Source organism: Pteropus alecto, unplaced genomic scaffold, assembly GCF_000325575.1.
Source record: "Pteropus alecto unplaced genomic scaffold, ASM32557v1 scaffold49, whole genome shotgun sequence".
In the NCBI taxonomy this organism is placed as follows: domain Eukaryota; kingdom Metazoa; phylum Chordata; class Mammalia; order Chiroptera; family Pteropodidae; genus Pteropus; species Pteropus alecto.
This window is the reverse complement of record NW_006443131.1, coordinates 1,189,540-1,208,460: the sequence shown is the minus strand read 5'-3', so window position 1 is coordinate 1,208,460 and position 18,921 is coordinate 1,189,540. Positions and strand designations below refer to the sequence as shown.

The 18,921-nt window shown below is 59.3% G+C and overlaps 1 protein-coding gene and 1 pseudogene across 1 annotated transcript in view; both read right to left on the bottom strand.

Moving 5' to 3' along the window:
• MEF2D (myocyte enhancer factor 2D) overlaps positions 1 to 18,921 on the bottom strand; it is a 72,696-nt gene that overhangs the window by 26,405 nt on the left and 27,370 nt on the right. The window lies entirely within an intron of this gene.
• Positions 14,441 to 14,559, bottom strand: LOC112472181 (annotated as a pseudogene).

The window sequence follows — 18,921 nt, the reverse complement described above, 5'->3', positions numbered from 1 at the left end:
CGCTGAACCCGCCCCCGCGGGGAATAAAGCCCAGCAGACTCTGGACCCTCCACTTCGCGGGAACAGTTCTCCGCAGGGTCCGTAGTCTCAGCCACGAGACCCTTGCAGAGGCCCCCTGGGTCCCCGGCGCCCAGCGGGGCCTCGGGAAAGCCCTGGCCGGCCCAGAGCGTGCGTACTGGGGGCCCGCAGCGCCCCACCGGGCCCGGACTCCGGCAATTAATAACCAGAAGGCGCCGGGGAAGAGGGGAGCAGGGCCAGGCCCGGAGAGGGAAGACGAGACAGACAGGGGAGCAGAGGGGGGCCACCACGGAGAGTAGAGGGGAAGCGGAGGGGGCGGAGCGCGGTGCAAGGGCCGCCGCGCCCTCCCCTCCCCGGGAGTGTGGCCGCAGGCCCCGACACCCCTCCCCTTCCAGACGCCGGAGCCCTTCCCTTTCTCCCCAAGCTGCCCAGTGCTTCCCCTAGACCTCGGGATTCCAGTAGCCGGTGGGGAGGCTGTCACACCAGAGCCTGTCACAGGCTCCAAGGAATCAGGAGCCTGCAGACCTGGGGGGTTGAGTGTGTGGCTCAGAGGCAGCGAAGGGGATGTAGAGAGACCACAGGACGGCGGGGAAGCTGCGCCTCCTCCGGGCACAGAGAAGTTGCCTAAGAGAGGGAGGGACCCGGCAAGCCCCCCTCCCGCAGATGCAGAGGCAGAGCTGCTTTTGGGATTCTGGAATCACAGGCAGGAGGGGCTGGCTGGGCCCAGAGCGTGCGCATCTCCAAACAGCAGCAGGAGGGTCGGAGCCCCCTGAATAAGCACCAGTGCAGACCCCCGGACCGCTGTCGGAGGGCCGGTGTGTGCGGAAGGGGCCCCCTGACCGCTGCGTGGCCTTGGCCGAGCCATGCCCTCACCCTGTCCTCCTCTATAGAAGCAGAGCCTGGGGCTGGGGTGGCCAAAGCCCTCCCAGTGGAAAGACCATCAGGGCGGGAAGGAACGAGACCAGCTCAGATTAGCTGGGTCGACCAGCCCACCCCAAACACTTCGCTCTTCACCAGCGTTAATGCAGGGCAGGTGGCAGCCAGCCTGACAGAGCCGGTGGCTGGTGCAGGCGAGGCGTGGGCCGTTTCTACGGGGGAGACGCGGGAGAACAGGACAGGAGAGGGCTTCTCAGGAGGGGCCCTGCCCTGAGGTGACCAGCCTGGCAGGGCCATCTGGGCAGAGGTGACCGGAAAGGCCGGGCGGCTTGGTGGCGGGTGCAGGGTGCCGGGAAGAGCGCTGTCTGCTCCCCAGCCCCGCCGCTCACCAGGCTGTGACTCTCCCAAACCCGCCGGGCCTCCCGCTGAAGGGTCAGGGGAGGGAAGAAACCGACACCCCAGGACTGTGAGCTCAGTGAACTCAGGTACCGGCGGCTGCCTGCGTGGCCCTCCTTTGACACTCAAGAAACTGTAGAGCAGCCTTTTTTCCAACTCAGAGCCGTCAAGTCAGCCTGTTGATTTTCGTAGTTGGGGGTCAAAGTGGGGCGGGTAGGGAGGTGGGGAATGGCTGCCCCTCGCCGCCTCGACTCTGCCCTCCTGTCTTCTGGTCTACACATCCCTGTGTCGGCCTCAGACGATCCCAGATAAATATATAACAAAGTGTCACTTTAAAAAAATGACACTAAAATAAAATGTCCCTCCGTTCACTGAAATCGCCTGAAATAAAATACTGTCCAAGTCACACTCGTCCTGGAGCCTCGTCACCCGCGCCATCTTTTGTGGTTGAAGCGAACGCACTCGAAAGCGCTGGGGTTTTCTCGGGGATTGAGCTGTCCGTGCTGCCTTTCTCGCCGTCTTCCCCTTCCATATTTATGCACTTATTTTCAGGGAATGGCAGGAACTCCACGTATAGGAAAATGCACGTTTCGACTGTTTGTGTTTTGGTTTTTAATCCCCCAAGTGAATTCTATAAATGTGATACAATTGCTGTCCGATGCGTGTTCGAGATCGGTTGTAACAAAGTTTCGGCAACGAGTGCGAAGTGACGAGCTAAAACGTGCGGCGGAAAGAAGAAATTTTAGACTTCGGCTCCCACAGCGCGACGGCGTCGAGTTTCACTCCCGGCTCTGCCACTCGCGCTCTCTGGACCCGCTCGCCAAGTGTTCGGATGCCTCCTCATGTGGCTGTTCCACGGTCCCAACACTGCACATCAAAGTTCCTTCACAAACCGCAGGGTGACACACGACGGCAAGATGTCACACGGACGGTCGATAACAAACCGTAGCCTGCATCGGTGCCCCCTCTGTTAGAGTCACACCCAAGGGGTGTCGCAGGGGCCGCTCAGCCCAGAGTCCCCCAATGGGAGGGGCTCTGGGGCGAGGAGCAGATTGGACTGAGTGGTTCATTGTCACCTCACCTCCCCGGTCACACTCGCCCTCCGCACCACTGGCCTGGCTCGCTCTCGCTGCCTCCCACGGAATGGGGGGTGGGCGGTGGGCTGAGGTCCCCGTGGAGGCAGATCCCTTAGATTCTAAGGAGACTTAGCTGACCTTCCGAGGCAGAAGACCCCATGTCGTTCATTCTCAGAGAAGAACCCCCTGAACGACGGGGAATGGAAAGGGTCGGGGCCAGGGCCGGCAGGGAGGACAGGACGCCCCAGCACAGCCACGCGCGGCGGGGGACGGGCACCGGACTCCGCCAGGACGCGGGATTCTCATTTCTGGGCTCTCCTCACACAGCTAACGAACTCCTTCCCGAATTCTCCGCGCGGGATTTGGCTGCTCCCAGAGGGGGTCCTTTCTAACGAGGCGCCCAGGCCCTGCCCCGCCCTCCCCCCGGGCCCTGCCCCGCCCTCCCTAGGAGCTGAAGCCGCCAAAGGTTCGGGGAATATAATGGATCATTTTCCAATTTACCAGGGTCTTAGCGATTACGCCGCTAATCCCATCAAAGACCATCTGCTGACATTGTCCCTCCGGAGCCAAAGTAAACGGGCCCTTTACCCCTCCACTCCGGCTCCTCTGGGCATTGTGGCCCCGAGGTGACAGGCCCGCCCCACTCCCCCCTCCCTCCTGCTGCAGGCGGGACAGAGGAGGAGACCGACGTAGCCTGTCTGGGGTGTGAAAGGTCACTTATGCTCCTGACCCATCCCCAGGAGCCTGGGCAATGGGAATAGGGAGGGGGCGGCAGGGCCGGGGTCTCTTTGAGCCAGCCCGCTCGCTCAGAGTCCCTTTCTCTGCAGTCTCTTCTGAGTCCCCACCTGCGGCTGTTAGGGAATCTCTAGAGGCATCTAACTGTCATCCGTCCCTTGGCAGAACTGTGGAGAAAAGGACCGAAAATCCACAAAAACACCAATTCGATTCCTTCTGACAGTCATTTATCCCGTAGGCTTTTCACGTGTGTTCCCCTATACTCTGTTGCCAAAAGGGGCTCCATGGGGGGCGGTGAGGGGGGAGGCGGGGGGCCTCTGGGGAAGCGCATGTCTGGAACTGGGAGGAATGCAGGCACAGAAGGACGGGGCTCAGGGACGAGGCCATGGACGAGGCCATGCAAGGCATCAGGTAAAAGGTGATAATGGCCACAGAAGAGAAATGACATCTCCGACCCGGGGACGCCTCACTGAGAAGGTGGCATCTGAGCCGAGAGGGACAGGAGGTGAGAACCGGAGACGGGGTTCGGCACACGAAGAACAGATGCCCCACCCCCAGTCTCCTGTCCCGGTCACTCTACCCCACCTGTCCCTCGACCGTCATTTTTAGCTGTTTTCTAATCTGCTGCAGACCCTAGAGGGGCGGCCAGCAGCCTGTGTGACCCCCTGCAGGACAACCTGCGGAGGCAGGTGGCCCTCCTCCCACCAAGCAGCCGTCTGTGGGGGGCTGTCCCCCACATGGCTGGTCCTCAGCAGGGGCATACGGTTTACTCGGGGAAGGCACCAGAGTGACAGAAACGAGTCACGGGCGTCAGGAAGACTGCACCCAGAGTCGGTCCAGCTCTGCTGCTTTCCAGCCGGGCGACCTGTGTCCGGGCCCTGGGTCCCTGACTCTCCATCTCCATGTCTGTAAAGCAGGGGTCACGCCTGGCTCACTGTGAAGTTCAAGGAGCGAGTACACAGCTCCCGGGGGGTGCGCCCTGCAGAGCGCGGTGAGGGCAGAGCGGAGCCTGTGTCCACACCACGGAGAAGCTGGACAGGGTTCGCTCAAGAAGTCAGCAGGGATGTGCAAAGCATCTGCATATTTCAGGACACATGACGAACTTCCCACTTACAAGATCTGTCTATCTGACAAGTGTTTGCCGGAGACCTCTGAGCGCAAGGCCCTCGGGGACACAGAGGGGGACGAGGCCTATGTCCTGAGTGCAAACGATGACATGAGCGACCGGCATGCATAGCAGGACCTGGTGTGCGCCAGGGAATGAGGTCGAAATTCTGCGGAGCAGGGGATCGTGCTCGACTGGGGCGCCGCGGAGCCGGGCAAGGTTTGGCCACGGAGGCGGGTGAGCCGAGCGGTCCCTGCACAGCGAGGTGACCACAGCTCCGTGACCCAGAGCATGAGGTAGCTCCTGGGAGTGACCGTGGCCCTGGCTCTAGGAGAGAGACACATGCGGATCGAGAAAGGGGAAGACGGTCCCCGCTCTCTGAAGTGGCTTCACCTGACGAGAGATGCCGACACATGCCCGGGCACCGGGGACACGATTAACCGTGGGGTGAGGGTGAGGGTGAGGGTGAGGGGCTCCGCCACACGTGAGGGGTGCGTCGCTGGTCGCCCGTCTCCTCTTCGATTTCCCGATCGATGCTGCTTATCGCACAGGGTTCAGAGTGAAGGTCAAACGAGGTCGCGGCCGTGGACAGAGAAGGGTGACCTGCGGCCGTGGTTCCATGGCTGCAGGAAACGGGGCTGGGGGGCATTGCTGGCCGCACACCCGTGGACGGCTGCGAAAACAGGGCGCTGAGCAGAGCGACCAGGCTGGGGGGTGGAGGCGGAGCAGGACGGGGACCTCGTCATGGGGTCACAAACCAAGCGGAGGGGGCTTCCCATCCGGCCTGTCCGTGTCACGTCACGGCGTAAAGACGTGCCATCGGCTCCCTGCCTAGCACCACTGGCTTTTCAGGTGTCCTGGCTGAGACGGGGGGTCACTCCACGGCCCCTGGCAGAGAATCGACACTCGACGGAAGGATGAAATGAACGGCACGGCCCGACCTCCGCTTCGCTTCTGCTTTGCTAGGAAAGGCGGGCGCTCTGCCCACTGAGAAACCGGAGAAGCGTGTGCGGTGTCCTGAGCTAGGGACAGGTGACGCGGTAACTCTCGGGGCACCGCTGATTAAAAAAAAAAGATTCCCGCCACCGGCTCTTTCTCTAGACCGGGTCCTTCCTACACGCTTCCCTGACCGAACCCGGTTTGCCCGCCCCTCCTCCTACTGCAGGTCTCAGGGCTTTTGGGAGACCCCGGGGAACACGTGTTCGCCTGCCCCCCGCCTTCTTCCTGCCTGCTTCGGGGTCTTCGCCTGTACATAGAGCACCGTCGTTTGAGAGAACACAGGTAGAGAAAGGGAAGAGGCGCTTGGAGCCGGGGGTGCAGGTGAGGCGACCCTCTCAGCAGCAGCCGGCAAGAGGCCCTGCTCTCTTGGTTTGTTGCCCTGTGCTGCCACCTAGTGTCCCCAGATCTTAAAACTCCTTACCCTAGAGAGGGACCGTATTTCTTTCATTCACTCAAATTCATTTATACGGCACATTCATTTTTTATTCACCGATCCAGTTAATCTTCTGGCAAAACTAGACTAAGCCTTCCCTCTGGCCAACGGTGGACCAGGTTGTCCCGCCCCCCACTTGCTTCGAGGCGCCCCTGCTGCTCCCTGCCCTTCTCCCGAGAACTACGGAGAGGCCCATCCCTGCCCCTCCCGCTGCGGTTAACACCGGTCCCTTTCTGTAGGCAGAAGCCGAGGGCGCCCACGAGCCCCCCGCAGGGTTTCCGGGCTGAGGCCCGGGCTCCACCGGGATGACGTGCCCGCTGAACAGGCGGCGAGTATGGGAGTCAGCAGGGGACAGCGTTTGGGGCACTTCACGGCTGACAGAGCATCACCATGTGGCAGGACGTTTAGTTTTCACGGCAACCGAGAGAGGCTCACAAGGCAGGTATCAGTGTCCCCGTCTCACAGGTGAAGAAGCTGGGGCAGGGGGAAGTCGAACAGGCAACCCACAGGAACGGGGCGGCTTCGGGGTTGAACCGGGTGCGTCACAGGCCTCCACTCCGGGGCCCCTCCTGTGGAGCAGGCTGCCTGGAAGCAGAGGGCGGAAACGTCCAGCTGGAGAGCCCGCGTCTGCCACGAGGGGGGGAGGCGGGGAGCTCGCAGGGGTGGCACTCCCGAACAGCACCCTGCAGAGCACCGTGCCCCAGAGGGGACCGTGTGGCCGGGAGCCTCGCAGGGCCTGTTCTCCTACAGAGCTGGCACCGATGCTGCCCCAGTGGCCGGGCCATAGCAACGCCCTCCTGTGCACGGGACAGGCGGGGACGGGCCGGGGTGACGGGGCTGGCGGGGCAGAGCTGGGTAACCTGCCCTGTAACCTGCAGGGTCGTGACCTCCAGGCGGGCGGCGCCTTCTCGCCAGAGTGGGTGAGACCACTGCGCGGGTTCATCGGTCCCACGCTTCCTGCGGTCCCCACCCTTACGGAGCCCCAGCTGGGCCGGGCAGCATCCTACAAGCTTTATTAGCGTTATGCTGACTCCCCAAAACACCATAGGGCGAGTACTCGCAGAGGCTCTGCCGAGAGGTTAGGCACCCTACCACGTCACCTGAGGAGTAAGCGGGGACCCCAGATCCGGCTGGCACCACGGCCAGCGACACGGCCTCCCTTCCCCCGGCACTCGGAACAGACTGACTGGGCGAAAGCAGGTGACATCGAGGTCAGAGTCCGGTGGGAGAAGTCACCTCTCCGGGTCATCCCTGATGGGGTCCAGCTGGCAGGGGGCAGTTCCGTTCAGAAACAGCACGGCACCTCGCCTGGCAGAGCCGGCTACGCAGAAGCTGAGGGATTAATGAGCATGGACCAAGTTTATTCGATTGGCTCAAATCAGCCAAACTAAGATTTATTCACAGCATCTAACCCGTGCCTACTTTAGCCACTGTCCAGTGCGGGGACAACGTGAGAGACAGAAAGGGGACTAAGGAGCCGTCCACGGCCTCTGAGAATGAAAGGGACGAGACACGCCTGCCTGCAGATCTCTGCGTCTGTGTGGAAAGGGCCCGGCACACGGCAGCTCTTAGCTTACGGCCTGGGACGTGGTGGCTGCAGGTACGGTGACAGCTCCGAGCTGGGAAGCGTGCTGGGTGGGGCAGGTCTTCCTCCGTGTGTCCTGTGTTAGGGGCAGAGCTGCCCAGCAGGCAACTATGCGATTTGGGTCCGGCATTCAAGAGTGGCTGTGGATCCTCCCTGCAGAGGAGATCACTGAAGCCACTTGTCCCTTGGCCATCAAGCCCAAGGGTGGGGGAAGCTTGGGGCCAGGACACGACAGGTGGGGGGCACGCACTCACAGGTGCGGGTCAGAATCACATGGCCAGAGGGAGACAGCCCAGGGTACAGGGCGTGGGCGTGCGTCGCGAGCTGCAAAGTGAGTGAGGGACGGGACCAAGACTCTCGACGTGGCTTCGGGGTTGCTCGGGACCGCAGAACTGGGACAGAGGAACACGACAGGCCGCAGGCGCCTCCTGACAACTCTGGAGAACTCTGAGGGTGAAGAACAGAGCGCCGTGGCTGGAGAGGGCAGAAGGGTGACGGGACGCGCTTTCCCCCGTGTGAGGGGGAGTGAGTACGTGTGCTGCCAACAGGAAGTGGGGAGGACGGCGCTTTCGGGGGGCCAGCCTCGCCGGACATGGAGGGAGCATGGCCCCTCAGAGACAGGGATGCGGGGGGGAGAGGGAGTCGGGGAAGACAATGACGTCACGGGAGAGAAGCCGATGAGCACAGGCGCAGCCAAAGGGGTGACAGGCTTCCGGGCTGCGGAAGGCGGGGAGCCCGCTTGGGGAGGTCGGGTGCCTCCCCTCCGCCGGCCAGCGAGCTGTGTGTCCCAGGGAGCCTGTGGGACTACTCAGAAGGGATGATGGAGGGTTTAGGGGAAAGTCAGGGGTTGAGTGTCTGAAGGTCAGACCTAATGATCAAATTGGTAAAAATTAAAAACAAGATTCAGTGCTGGCGAAGGTCCGGGCGGATGGACGTCACCACATCCTGCTGGCACGGCTGCCCGGCAGGCCAGTTCGGCAGCATGCACTACAGGCTGCAGCAGTGCGTGTGCTCCTGGGCCCTCCACCCTCTACTTTCAGTTCGAAGTATTCGATGCACGAAATAAAAGGTAGGTCTATTTATAACAGAAAAAAGGAAGCAAACGAAATTTTCGACGAGACGGTAGAATACGGTACACGTGTAGGAGAGAATACTATGCAGCCACTAAAAATGTAGAAGAGTATTTACTGCCACGATGACACGATCGTGAATTAGTAAATGAAAAGGAAAACCTAACACGTAAAGTTTACGAGTGTTCCTCTGTTAAAGATGCCTCCCTGCACACGCATTTGGGGAGGAAGGAGGGGCGGTGGAGAGTGGGTGGGAGGAGACACAGACATGTATCTGATGGCTCAGGATAAGGACCCCAGGAGAGTCACAGTTGCGGCCCTGGAGAGACGGAGCTCTAACCCGTGAATGCCCTGGGGACGCGTCACACAGGTAGCTGGATACACAGACCTGAAGCCCGAAAGCAATTTAAGCTGCAGACACAGGTTGGCATTCAGGTGGCTGCAGAAAAAGATGACACTTTTCTGAAAAGGAGTGAAGAAGAGAGGGCAGCCAAAGACAGGACCGCCAGGCGACAAAACGGAGTGAGCGGAAGGGACAGTCAGCAAGGGGCGGTGCCTGAGGCGCCCACGGTCTACAGGTCTACCGCGCCAGCCCGTTCCCCTGGAGACATAACCATGCTTCCTTCCACCTTACTGATGAGCGCAGAGGACGCACCTTTCCTGCCTTCGGAGTCCGGTGTAATCACATCGTCATCCCTCCTGCCTACTGCAGAGGAGACGTCTCACTTCCCTGTAAAGGCCGACGAGTCCCTTCACCGGCTGGCCTCTCGGCTCCGCCGCCCCCTCCCAGGGCCCAATCTCATTCTCTCTCTCAAGATTTCAGCACCGCCCGGGCCGCGGTTCCGGCCCTCCACCTACGAACATGCCAGGACTTTCTCGGCCTTAAGACGTCTCCAGTACCTCGCGTGAGTTTTCTTCCCCACGGTGCCAAACCTCGCCAGTGCGTGGTCCACGCCCTCCATCCCCCATCATCACTTGACCTCTTGTTTCTTTATAAACTAGAGCAGTATGTCTTCCAACCCCTCTGCGGAAACAGGCCTCTCCGAAGTTGCCAATGGTCTCTTTACCTTACGATCCGGTGGGCTTCGCTCGGCCAACCAGCCTTGACTCTGTCTGTGAGTTTGATGGTGCGGACCATCCTTCTTTCTGAAAACAATATTATAGATTCCTTAATCTATAATTATTTATTGGTGTTTATTGAGCCAAGAAAGTGTCTTGGCTCAATAAACACCGATGGGACACCTCTCAGTCAGGTGACGAAAAAAACAAAACACGCTTGATCCCTGAGTGTGCGTTCAGCCCTGTTGGAGCATCTCGATGAACAAACTCAGCAGCAGAGACGCTGGCCGGCTCAGAAAGGCTTCACCTGGAAGCTGCAGCGAGTTGAGCAGTGAAGCCAGCTTATAGTGGAGAGAGGGGGTAGGAAGAGCAAATGCAATGGATCGACAAGAAATTTGCTGAAGGGAAAAGGAGAGCAAGAACTTTCTGGAAAGTCCCCGTGAGGGGCTGTAGGAGAACGCAGCTGTTTTTAGAATGTGGAGACTCTGGCGTGTTCAGACGGAAGGAGAGAGGCGGGTAGACGGGGAGAAGCAGAAAACGGGGGAGCGGGGGGACGGCTGCCGGGGCAAAGTCCCGGGCGCTCCAGGAAGCTTCGGGGTGGAGACGGCAGAGCTGGCCGCGTGCAGAGACCGCAGCTCTCCCACTGCAGTGACTCAGGAGTGGATGAATTGAGGGCGGGAAGAGTCCCGCCTGGTGCCCACCGGAGAGGTTAAGGTCTGGCGGCCCAACAGGTCTGGCCTGCAGACGTGAGGTTTTCTTTAATTTCATTTTACCTGCAGAGAGTTTTTAAATCATCTGAATTAGTGGCCTACACGTGAAAATCATGAGATTTCAAATAAGAGTTTCCAGCTCATCTCACGCACTGGAAGGTAAAGCAACACAAGCGTTGGTAACACGAGGCGGCTGAGTTCCTGGGGGGCCAAGGCCGCACCCCGACAGGCACTGAGGAGCGCTGCACTCGTACCTTACCTGTCTGGCTCCTCCGGGGGTCCGAATTTGTCACCCCTGCCATTATCACCTCTCCCGCCTCTCAGACCGATCCCTCTACGTCCCTTTCGATGGCTTCTCCTCTCGTTCTGGGCAGCGGCATGTTGCTTCCGTTCTCAGTCTTCTGCACGTTTTCTTCTGAGAACTTGAGCAGCTGTCACTCCTACGAGATGACTTGCGACTCCATGTTATAAAATCACTGACCGTTGGGGTTGGAAAGGGATTTGGAGGTCAGATAGTTCAATCCTCTTAATCCATATAACATAGTTGGATAACAGAATTCTATAATTCAGAAGAACTTCAGAGATGAGCTGGCTTAATTTACAAATGAGGACATTCAGGTCTCGGAGAGATCCAACGATGCTCTTTATACTTCATCACACGACCGTGTGCAATTCGAGACATATCTGCTGGGCTCCCGCTTTGTGCCAGGCGCGGTGAGATAGGAACTGGAGGGAGACAGGGCCCCTTCTCTCCCGAGCTCACCTCTGCACATGCACACAAAGCCCTGCAATCGGGAAAGAACAGAACGCCACGGGACCACAGAGGCAAACCGAGCTCCAGTTTCGGATATCTGGAGCTCTAACCAGATCTCGAGACGGGGGTCGGGTACACTCTTCGCTCGTCCTTATGCCTCCGGGCCCAGGCGCCTTCACCCTCATTCCTCCTGAGCACCGTCCTGTGACGTCGGCTGCCTGCGGGGCACTTGTAAGTGGCTGTCCATCAGCAGGCCCGTTTTACCTGGTCACGAGCACCCCCACTCCTGCAGTCGGGATGGAACAACATCCTGCGGCCACATACGACGACACACAACGATGCACGCGACAGCAGCTAGACGCACCTCACACCGGGTCTGGCAACAGGTCCCATTAACTTCAAAACGCCTCTTTTACCCAGGCCTTTCTTTGCTGGCTCCTTCCGCTGCTCTGGTGGGGAGTCCTGTTATCTTATTGTTATTTGATTCTCATTATCTTAATACTGGTTTTGTCTTCAGTCTCTGAGCCTGAACCCTGAAAGGAACCTGAGAGGTTATCTGTAGCCCACCTTCGCCCAGAGGGAGAAGCCCTTCCTGGTGCAGGGTGCTCAGCTCCTTTCGAGGCGGCCTGTTTCACTACGAGACACCCAGGTAATGAGTAAGTTCAGTCACGTGCCCACTCAACACGTTTACTGAGCATGTTCTCTGCTGAGGGACCGTGCTTGGCCCGCGGGAAGTCTGGCTGCACAGGGCTCCCCACTGGCCTTCTGCGTTCCCACCTTTCCTGTCTTTGTTCACCGGCCTTAGGTAACTTTCGGCTCTGTTTCTTCATCTCTAACACAGAGACCATACCTTGCAGGATGATCAGCTGATAAAATGTGTAGAAACGCTCTAGAAACCAAGTGTAACACGGGTCAGACTTTCTCCTTTCTCTCCAACTATGCGACACAGATTTTTTGGGGGGAGGAGGTGATTCTACTATTATCTTTTAAAATATATTTAATATGTACAATAGAGTAACTGTTATATGTGATATAAATACACACATATATATGTAAGGAAATACCCATAAACTCAATAACCAGAACCTTACCAACAGTATCCACCTGTTCATCCTCATTCCAGCCCCGTCTCTCTCCAAGGTAACCGCTAATGAATTTTATCATTCCTCTGCTTTTAAAAAGTTTTATCATATATGCCTAAACAATATGTTAATTTTGCTTTTCAGAATTTATAAAAATTATTTCAAACGTTTGTAGTGTTCTGGCATTTCTTTTTCATTCAGTACTGTTCTTCAGGTTTATCCAATCCAAGTGTGTACTTTGAGGCCTCGCCTTCTTCACGCAGCCTTTACAGCCCGCAAGGGCACGAAGTGATCTTCCCCGCTCTGAATGCCCTGAGCACTCGTCTGTTAAAAAAATGGGCTGAAACTGCACCTTCGCTCTTCTATATTTTGTGCCGTCATCTCAACTAGACATAAACTGCCCGGAGAGCAGGCGGGAAGCCCTGACGGGGAGTGGGCCGGCCTGGGTTCCAGTCCCAGCGACACCCTCACCGGCCTAGTCCCCTCGCCTTCCTGAGTCGCTTCTCGAAACTAACTGGAGGGGGCTTTCCTGACAACTCCCGAAATTAAACGCTTGATGAACCGCGAAGCGTCATCCTCAAGTTAATACGCTCGGTACAGTCGGCCCGCAGCTCCCAGAGGGGTCTCTGCACAAAGACCCAGGCCGATGGCTCTCTGGCAGTGTGGGGGCGCGGTGGAGTCACCCCTGAGGGCAGGACGGAGGCTCGTCCAGTCTCCGGGAACCCTCCGGGCCGTGCCAAGCCCCCCGCGGAGCGCGGGCAGAGGCGGAAGGCCCGGGAACACGGCCACGAGGCCAGAGGGCGCTATCCGCGCCCCCCGGCGGCCGGGAGGGTTTGGCGGCGAGGCCCGCGCATGCGCATCTCCTCCCCGGGCCCGGCGAGACGCAGCCCGGAACCTAGGGCTCCATCTTTTCTGCACGCATGCGTCTCGTCCAGGCCGCGGTTGGCTGAGGACCCCGCCCGTCATGACCAGAGCCAATGGGGTGAGCCGCGGCGGGGGCGAGGGAGGGGGTGCGGGTCTTTGTCCGCACGCCCGCAGTGGGGACGACGGGCTTGCAGGGGTGCGTCCCGGTGCGGGCGGCCGGCGCGGGAGCGTTGACTGGCGCTGCCGAGCGAGCCCCGCGCCGGCCGCAGCATAGTGGGAGGGTGAACGGGGCGTGATGGGGCCGGCGTAAGGCTCTGCTCTTCTTGTGTGCAGGGTGCGGGGACAGTCGCCAGTCAACGTGCTGAGCACCTACTGTGTGCCAGACGCTGCGGGGGCGCTTGGCAGGCGCACTGTCTGCTTCCGCGAGTCTCACGGGCTGGAGGGGCAGGTTCGACAAGTGTCTACTGCCTTCTGCCGCCCTGCTTCCCCTTCGCCTTAGATGGCGATTTCGCTGTGCCCGAGCCCCGCCCGGCCCTGGCCGGCAGCGCACGGATTAGGGCGTCAGCCTCTGCTCCCAGCGGCCGGGCGTGACGGGCGAGGGCGCGCGCCGTGGTCACGTGAGGGCGGGGCTTGGGCGCGTGACCCCGGGAGGCGGCGCCCTGCCCCTCTCTCCGGGCCCGCGGTGTCGTCATTAGCTTTTTTGGGCACGTGGCGGCCGATGCGCAGTAAATGGGAATGACTCTTGGGCGGCGACGCAGCGAAGGCGGGGACCACACTTTTACGAGGCCACACTGCCTGAGTCAGGCCCAAGAGCAGTAAACACGTGGAAACGAGTACAGAGCGGGAGGAGGGGGGTGGCGCGATATCGGTCCAACTGGAAGTAATAAATCCCGGGCTCTAGGCTGATCCGAACTAGCCCTGGCCAGGGACTGGGTGAAGCACTGTGGGAAGAACCCGAGAGCCACCCCGTCCTTCAGGTTTACCAGCCCTGGGCGTGGGGCCTTTGGAACCAGATGCGCCCCTTAGCCAGGCCTTCACAGTGATTCAGGCCCGCAAACAGAAGCAAGCAGCCCGTATGGGCTCCAGTAGGAGCCACTTTGGAGCCTGGGGTGGGGTCACCTTATGTCCCTTTCACATCCGCTAGCTATTCCTGAAACAAGTTTCCACAATCACAAGGCTGGAAAAGTTACTCAGCCCGTGGGACTGAGGGGTGAGTCAGAACATGAGGTACAAGGAGCTGGCCTGGCCGCCTCCTTAGCTGGAACAATCAGATGCCGCCCTTTGCTTCCTGCCTCCCAAGAGCCACCTCTTCAGACGTAGGAGCCCAGTAAGTGCTAATTTTTCAGGGGATTGATAGCTTATCCCAGAAAATGAACCCACACTCCTCAGCCCTGCTGGATCTGGTGCTCCTGGAATTGGAAAGTAGGAGAGAAACTGCAGAAAGTCACCACGCCTTTGAAGAGAAAATGTCCCTCGGTTGGTAGCACTCCACAAGTTTACAAAGTAAACGTTCAGGTGCATTGTCTATTTCAGTCTGCTTGACCGAATGCTGCATGCCAGGCACGGAGCCAGACTCAAAAAGAGAGGAGGCAGTGCTTTTTTTTTTTAAGGCGAGGCAACCCTTGTTTGTCTTCACAGATTGCAAGGACCTTGTCAGCTTACGATCCTTTATTTTTTAAGCCTACAGCACCTGGTCTTCCTAGGTAGTCTCCCATCCAAGTCCTAACCAGGGCCGCCCCTGCTCAGCTTCCGAGATCAGACAGGATCAGGCTTGTTCAGGGTGGCCTGGCCGTAGACTGGCAGTGTGTTTTTTAAGGGAGTTATCCGTCCAGTTGAGAGGAGATAGAAACTAGTACCCGTGTTTTCAGGTGGAGAGGCCAGTGGCATAAAGGGCAGATTGCTAACGCCTCAGTAGAGAAGGGCACAGCCAGCTGGGTAGGGCAGGGGAAAATAAGGAAACATTTTACGGAAGGAAAGTTTTAGGGGTGAAATCTGGAATGACAAGACTCGAAAGGGCAGAGCGTGTTTTTTTGCCCGTAGGCCTCTTACCCAAGTAAGCTCACCTATTTTCATGCCTTTGACAAGTAGCAGTAACAAAAATAATCAGTGACTCTTACTGAGCACTTGCTGTGGGTCAGGAATGAGGTTCAGGAATTTCTGTGTACCATTTACTTAAATCTCACAGCAACCCGTTTCACGCAGGGAGCACCCGAGGCGTGGAGGTGGAGGCGTGCTTTGGGCCAGCCCGTAGGTTCTACCAGGTGCCTAGTGAAGAGGTGTCACCTTTCCTCACCAAAGGAAACCAGTGACCCCTATGGTGGCACTGGGTGTGACCTTAAAACCTGCATCCAGGAAGGGGAAGAAAACGGGGTATTTGTGGGCGACGGGACATCGAGGCGATGCCCGAGAGGAGCGGGGGCAGGCCAGATGGTCCGAGGAGCAGACAGGAGGGGTGCAGAGAGGTTTGGCTCAGGATTTGGGTGCTAGGTCAGGGTTGTTGCGGTCACCTCGTGGGCATGAGCTGGAGTGTACGCCGTCCCAGTGGGTGTAAGGACAGAGGAGGGCCTCACTCAAATGGCTGTTGGAGGGAAGGTCCAGTTCTTTGTCACATGGGTTTCCACACAGAGCTGCTTAAGTGCCCCAGGACGTGGCATCTGGCACCCCCAGAGCAAATGAGAGAGAGGGCGGGAGAGAGGTGTGTGGAAGCCATGACTTGGCCTCAGAAGTCACATACCATCACTTCTGCCGTGTTTGGCTGGTCATACATTCCAACCCCGATGCCCCGTGAGAGGACCACACAAGGGCGTGAGTAATCCGATGCCACCGTGGAAGCTGCTGGCGCAGGCGCAGGCGCAGGCAGGGCGCCTCACCTGGAGCACAGCGTCTTCTTAACTCCGTCCTGCCCAGCTCACGTCGTCCCTGCGCCGGCGGAGGGAGGAGCAGGCGAAGTCTGCCGTGACCGGGGCGTGGGCGCACGAAGACCTTCTGCGACTTGCCCGCGCCCGCGTGCAGCAGCCAGAGCGTCTGTAGGCCTGTCTCCGCCCGCACCCCATCTCTGCCTCTGCGGCACCCAGCATGGGCCCGGCAGAGCGGCGGCCGAACCCGCTGGCAGTGGGCCGAGCCCTGCACACCTCCCTCCGCGCCCCTGCCCGGGCCACAGCAGAGGCAGAGGTAGGCGCCACCTGCCCCTGAGGGCACCGGGGGGCGGGCTCTTTGGATACGTGAGAGGAGAGCGAGCCGCCCCCCAACTGTGCACTGTTATGGGGCTTCAGAAGGGAGGAGATGGGCAGACGCCCCGGCCAGTGGGCGCCCGCGGGGCTCGATCCATCCGCGCTCACCAGTGTCCGCCCCCCGCACACCACCCTGCTGGAGTGCGGCTTGTCTTTCTGGTGTCCCAGGGCCCCTTCTGGGGCTTCTGAAATAGCACCTGAAAGGTCTCACCTGAAACCCCACCTCGGACACCCGCAGGTGCCCGCCCGGCAGGCGGAGGCCAGGCCTGTCACCCTGGTGGGGCCCCACTGCCCCTCCTTCCCTCCTGGACGCCGCGCCAAAGAAACCAGACCCCAAAGCCAAAGTATCAGAAACGTGTATTCTTTTTCTTTTAATAGTAAACCTCTTTACAACAAATATAGTGAAAGAGTTTTCAAACAAAACTCATAAGAATCTCGAGGACTTTGTCTTCTCTTATTGTGTAGCATACTAAGAAATCACCATACAGCACGAAAGAAATATCGAAAACAAATCGACAGCCACACGCTTGGACTCGCCCCGCCCAGGCCCTGGGAGGAGCCCCAGGAGTGTGGGTGATTGTCGGGTTTGGAGTGGGGCCCCTCCGTGGCCTGTCCCCCTCCCTCTGGGACGTGAATGGGGAAGACAGAGAGAATCCAGATTCTCCACAGAACATTCCAGCCCCCTCCCCCAGCACAAGCCCCGCTCCTTCTAACTGCGTAGGGGGTAGAGAGAGGCGTCAGGGAAGAACACAGGCGTTCCCAGGCTCCAAGTCCCCCCCACCGCCCACGAAAGCCCGAATTCGCCCCCACCCCGCCCAGGGGGTTCCAAAGTCAGTTAAAAATATATAGATATAGATATTTCTAGATACACTTTTACATCATTTCTGTCTCTCCAAACAAATAAATAGTCAGCAAGAGAAGGTGCATTACTTCCTGTCCAAGGTGGGGAGGTCCGGGTAAGGGTCAGGGGTCAGTCTCACTGCAGCGAGTGCATTGCTGGGGGAGGGAAAACGGCGTGTTCGACAGGGTGCGGGGGTCCCCTGCCCACTGTCCCTGAAAGCTGTGGGAAACCTGGGCAGGCGGGGGCATCGGGCGACTCCAGTGATTACTTTGGCAAATGCCCAGTTCTCGGGAGGAAGGAGTGGGAGGCGGCGAATTTGGCTTGTGAGAGGAAGAAGAATGGAACCCTACTCGAGGGCTGGGTTCCCAGGGACCCTTCGTCTGGCCGGCCAGGAGCCCCTGTCCCCAAGAGCAATCTTGGGGTTCTGAACTGCAGAAATGTCACATAGTCATTCACAGACTACCTCCTACCCCCGGGGATCGAGAAGAAGGGACACACACACATCCGCACATGGAAATCAGAAGCCAGGTTTGCCGGTCCAGGGCAGAGGGCAAAACGGGGGAATATTGCACCGTGAACCGCAGGGGCCTCAACCCCGGCCCGCACCTGGTGGCGGCCAAGCCCGGCCCGGAGAGGCGGGCAGACTGGTGATGGAGACGCCTGAGCAGGGAGGGCCGGTCGCTCAGCGACTGTCGAGCACCCATCATTCGCCCACTCAGCATTTACTGAGCGCCAAGTACGTGCCGGGCACCGGGCGAGGCCTGGGGATGCACAAGCACACGAGACATCCTGTCTGCTCCCGAGGCCTTGGTCAAGTCCCATTGATCCTTGAAAGCCCCCGGAGGAGCCTGCAGGAAGCCTGGACATGGCGTGTGCCCAGTCAGCAGGTGGGGGATAAGCCGTGAGGAAGGGTGGCTCGCCGGCCGGGCGAGGAAAAAGCTTCCGGGAGGAAGGGGAACTTGAGTGTCACCGTGAAGGAAGGGCTGGGGTGAGGGAGAGAGGGGACCCCGGGGGAGGGGGCTGTGTGCAAGGTGTGGGTCCTGGGGGACTACGTGCATGGAGCCCGGGAGAGGAGGGGCTATGGGAAGAAGTGGGGGGGGGGCCAACTGCCGGAGCCCTGACTGTGGGACAAAAATATCGGGGTGAGGACAGGTGAAGGAGCAGGGCAGAAGGGGGGGCCGTGGAGAGGGCCGTGGGGCTGGAAGCCAGGGCTGCGTGGCTGTGACAGCCACCTGCCCCTGTGTAAACACACACCCAGGTGCGCACACACGCACACGTACACAGATCCTCGGAGCTCGATTCCCACGAAGATTCATGCGGATGGCCAGACAGGCTGAGAGACCTGCGCAAGCTACACACACACACACGCACACACACACACGGGGACACTCAGACACGCCGACGTCAGGTGCCCTCGTGCACATGCGTGTGCACGTGCCGCCACACGCCCCCTCTGCTTCTTTCTCTGCCTCGTGTCGGAATACTGCAAGCAGCTGGGTCATAGTGGCCGGCACAGTCGCCCGCCACAAAGCTGGGCCTTGTCTACTCTGCTTTCCCACCAGGCTGAAACCCCGAGGGAGCACGGCACCCTCAGGCAGAGGACCTGGGCTTGCCGGAAGGAGGCGCAGACCCCAGGCGGCCTGCCACGCACCCCAGGCCAGGCCCCTCAGGGCCAGGGCTGGTGTGGGTCACAGGCTGGGGGCCTGCCCCCTCCAGGGTGGTCTGTCGTAAAGCCCGAGGCCTCAGGAGCTGGGAGGCAGCAGAGAGGGGCAGACTGGGGGGAGCAGGGGGAGCGAGAACAACAGCGAAGAACCTCATCTGTACAGTACGGGCGTTTGAGTCGTTATTATTACAATATACTTCGACAAAAATAGAATCTCATTTCATATCAATACAACAACAACAAAAAACCAGTTTCCTGGACTGTTAAACTGCTAACGCTTCCCAAGGTTGCTATGTACAATTACAGTAGCCAAGAGGGGAGGTGGGGTGCGGGCTGGGGCGGCGGGGCAGGAGGTAGCGAGACAATGGGGGTGCCAGGAGCAGGGAGGTGGAGTTGGGCGAAGGGGCTGAAGGGCTGGGGGGGGG